This window comes from Solanum dulcamara, chromosome 11 (genome assembly GCF_947179165.1).
Source record: "Solanum dulcamara chromosome 11, daSolDulc1.2, whole genome shotgun sequence".
Classification (NCBI taxonomy): Eukaryota; Viridiplantae; Streptophyta; class Magnoliopsida; order Solanales; family Solanaceae; genus Solanum; species Solanum dulcamara.
This window is the reverse complement of record NC_077247.1, coordinates 8,037,228-8,042,202: the sequence shown is the minus strand read 5'-3', so window position 1 is coordinate 8,042,202 and position 4,975 is coordinate 8,037,228.

Below are 4,975 nucleotides of genomic sequence, written 5' to 3'. Positions count from 1 at the left end.
AGGTTGTGCTCACAACAATGATGAGATTTGACTAAACGAGTATGGTTGACCTTGAGAAATGAGTTAATTGCTAAATTAATGGCAATAAAAACTAGGAGGTCGATATGGGTATAATAGAACGAAGTTGGGAAGGACCTATAGACCAAAGAAGACGACTTAGAGAAGACTGATCGATTGGAATAAAACAATATAGTAAGGCATCGCCTGAATTGATACATAGGGATAAACTATGACAAGTTATAGTTGAAAGATTTGTAGAATAACTGTTGCATTATGAGGTTATTAGAAGGATAAGTGGTATCCACTGGAATAAGGTTAGTATAATGGTGAAGCTGAAAACACGGATTATCAAAGTATGAGTACTCCCGAGTGGAGAATTTGAACCAATTATGAGCACGAGCTAATTACTGATTGGGATAAATGGAATATGGCTTTGAATGCACTGCTACATGATCGATATTACTCGAGTATCAATCGTTAGATGAGATTTTATATGATATGTTGCGAATACCAAAGCACCCTACGGTTGTACTAGGGGTTCTTATAAGAGCAATCAAATATATGGACGATCTAACTAAATATGTAGACATGGTGCAGCATGTTAAAAATACTGGAGTAGAATCATTCGCGTGTGAATAGCTGAAAATAAATGGAGGATGACATGGGTACACCCTAAAAGGGGGGAAGTGGACAAGAGAAGTACAAGCGTAAGAGAAAATCAACCGACGCTATCATATGTAAATGGGAACGCTTAAACTTTAAACGAGACCCCATAAGGGATGGACACGATCATACCCTTACTAATGCATCGGATTTTGTCAAAACTCCGAAGTTAAGCATGCTTGGGTGAGAGTAGCACTGGGATGGGCGACCCCCTTCGGAAATAAAAAAGGAAACGAAATAAGTATGACAAAAGAGATTGTAAGTGTGCGGTAGTACAATGACACATGTAGAGCTGAGTAAGCTAAGAGCAGGAAAGATTAAAACTAAAATGGATTGCACTTCATGCAAATAACACAAGAATAGTTGTGCGGCCTATGAACATTGGCATATTAAGAGTAAGGCCAAGGGATTACTCGATAAAAAGAAGTCGGTAATAGCAGTGTGATGGCCACATTTAGAATCGATTAAGGAAAAGTTTAAGATGGTTTGAGGCAGAACTAGTAAGATATAATCGATATTAAGGAAAAAAACCATAGTGGAGCCCTGACCTCGACTGAAAGAGGTAAGCAGCTAGTATAGTGATGCTAAGGCATTTTCTGAATTTCTTTAAGTACCTACACACATTTGTGTAAGAATTACAACATAATGTTTGGTAGTAAAACTGGAAAAAAGATCTGAGTAAAAGAGCAAGATAACATACCTAAGGTGTTATAAGTTGAATTAAGAGGAATTGTATAATAGCTTAAACGAAGTGGAGCATCAGAGGCTTGATAGCTTATTACGGGGGATGGGAATCCCGACTCGGAAATGGAAGGCAATTAAGGTAGGTTATAGCCCAAGCTGAACTCACACTCTATGTAAGTATAAGTTTATATGGGTTATGATGGATAAAGCTGCCTATGAGTGGGACCTACTATCCGATTTGAAGCAATACATTCAGTTTTCATAGATCAATACTCCACAAGTTTATAAATGACCCTCCCAGAATATTTCCCGAGGAGGAGGTCTATGTAACAGGGAGTTATCCTACGAGGGAAAACTTATCGCCATCCTGGATCGGCAGATTAAAGGGGTGCGAACTAAGGACGTTGCTTTTGTCAAGGTGCCGTGGCGGAATAAGAATCATGAAAAAATAACTTGGGAAGCTGAAGAAGACATGACACATAGGTATCCGTACCAATTTCCAAATGTCTACTGGTAAACCCCCACTCCTGGAACTCATATATTAATTACTTGGATGAAAATATATGTTATGGCAATAGAAGGGAATCTCCCTACAGTTTGTATAAAGTCTTAAGGGAAGTTTTATTCAACATTCGGGGATGAATGTTCTAAAGGGGGGAAGGATGTTACACCCAGCCTTTAGACATTATCATGTGAGCCGGATAAGCTACGACACTATCAAACGACTCCAAGGAAAGGAGAATGTGATACCCTATAGTAGAAAAGGTTGGAAATAGAGTCATAAGAATCCGAAAGGAATTGGAGTCCAAGTAATGAGTCGTAGGACTCGATTTACCTAAGTAAGTGTCACGACCCAACCCTGTAGGCTGCGACCGGGGTCCAACCTGGACCCTCTTATGCGTATTTATCAGCTACACTTAAGTTGAACCGTATGTGATGTGATACTATACACCAAAACCTCATAGTTTAAAACTTTTTCATGTATATATAGCCTCTTTTATTGGTATCATATCATGAAAGGGCACGCACCGACGAGGCTGCCATAACATAAAAACATTTACAACATACCATATAGGCACAGTCGAAAAAAACTTATAACAACCCACATATACATATGTCTACAGACCTCTAAGAATAGTAACAACAACATATAGCGGGACAGGGCCCCCACCGTCCCCTGAATGTATAAATATATACATTAAGTGACCAGTATAAAAAATTAGGCTCCAGAATAGTGAAGCACTTCCGACATAGCTGAGAGGAAATCTTGAGCTAACAGATCTCCAGAATGAATATCTGTACCTGCGGGCATGAAACGCAGCCCCCCGAGAAAAAGGAGGGTCAGTACGATATATGTACTAAGTATGTAAAGCATAACACATCGTAATTGAGGCCATAACTAAAGTAGGGATGCAGGGGGCAAGTATAACAACTTAACGAATTACTGTACCTACAACTTAGGACACGTAAATCATACACATCATCATATGTTGTGCCCGGCCCTCTAGTGAACTCGGTGTCATAAGCATTTTCTCATATTCACATGTCATTGTATCTTCATGTATTTTATTTTATCATATCATCGTATACGGTATCATATCATCGTATACGGTATCATATCATCGTATATGGTATAATCTTATCATGTATGTCATCGTATTACATCCGGTTCACTATGGGGCTCGAGGTCGCAAATGTGTCACTCTAATTTCATATACATGCCTACATAAAGTATCCAGCCCCTTTAGTGAGCGACTCAGTGAATGGAGTGGTTTACGTCTATAGCGTACCATCATAATATACATACTGTACCCGGCCCTCTAAGGAGGGACTCGATGTTCCTTCATTATTTCGCCACATATACTATCATATTACAGTCGGCCCGGGACTCGGTGAATATTCGTATCGTCATAACATATAACATATATCACACCTCACATACGGAATCGTCTCCTCGTGCATGGAACTGTACAAATCTAGCTCGGGACGCGGTGAAAGAAATAGTAGTTCTATGCACAATAACTATTCTCGGCCCATCGTGGGACGCATTGAAGGATGGGTTACAGTATGCATGAGTAGAGTAGTGGGAAACCATATACAACTAAGTCATTATCTGAGACTCGATGAAACAGTCAAGTGAACTATCACCTGAAGACTAGGAAGGTAATTATCTGAATTACCCCTTTAGATGTCATTAGGGGTTACATCAACTGGGGATTCAAGAATCACAGACATGCATCAAGACAATGTGTTACACCCCGCACTCTTGAGCTCGGAACGTCTTCTTAAGTTCCTTAGACACTATCATGTGAGTCGGATAAGCTACGACACTATCAAATAACTCTAAGGAAAGAAGATTGTGATACCTCACGAGAAGGGAGGTTGGAGATAGAGTCATAAGAGTCCGGAAAGAGTTGGAGGCTAAGAAATGAGTCGTAGGACTCGATTTACCTACGTAAGACACTAAGTTAAGAGTCTTATACACTTAAGTTACTTAAGGATATACCAATCTTACGTAGTGCGGATTACATGAGCTCTTAAAGTAAAACGAGATTACGAACCCGCGAGGAAGGGAAAAAGACGACGCGTGGCAGCCAATGGAGGAGCGACACGGTGGCCAATCATGGCTTGACACGTGTCATCCTTAGGAGATGACACGTGTCACACCTTGGGACCACCTATATAAGTTGATATGTATCCAAAAAGCTTCAGTTCATTCACAAATTTCCAGCAGCAACGTGAGAAAAGAAAACCCTAAGAGCTAAGGAGAAAATTGCGACGGCTTGGGAGAAAAATAAGGTAAGTCCCGATTTCGTTCCGTAAATTAATTATATAGCGTATACCACGATGATATGGAATTATTAGTAGAATAAAATTAGAGTTTGGTGCAGCAAAAACGGACAGCAAGCTGCCACGACGTTACAGCACGCTGAAAAAAAGTTCCGAGGCGCGATTTTGGCGAGTTCTAGCCAATTTCGGGAAAGGTAAGTTATTCCCCTCTAATTTGAAGTTTATGATGTTAAAATATGGTGTATTAAACACCTTAGTAGCTGCTTGAAGTTGGGGAAAAGGTTTGAACAGTTTGGCGTTCGAAATAAACTAAATTGGAGTTGCTAGAAGTGAATTGTCATCGAAATAAAGTGTCGTTCTTGTTAGTTGCTGCTGCAGGGGTGTGGCTTGTTGTTTCAGGGCCTGAATATGTACTAATGTGGGTTAGGGTGCTGTTGGTTGAATCCACACGACCCCTCATTGCGTATAATGAAGGGCGTTACAAAATAAAGGCTGGACGCCCTATTGTGCTACTGTATTTTTGAATAAGTCGTTTGGAGTTTATGTTGTATATTGTTGGTGTGAATTGCTGCAGGTTGTTATTGTTCGTTGGCTGTAGGTCTTAGGGACCTAATTGGAAATTCGGATAGGGCACATTATAGGGGAAATGCTTCCCAATTTTCGTTAACGCTTTAACTAGTTAGGGAACTAGTCGAGAAGGCAAGCAAGGAGATGAGTTCTACAAATACTCGTGTGTAGCCTAAGGTACTGGAAATCCAAGGATTGTTAATACTTGTATTTATTTTATGTTACTTAGGTTTAAAGTACGACGAGACCAGCGGGATAACAAGTAACCCGT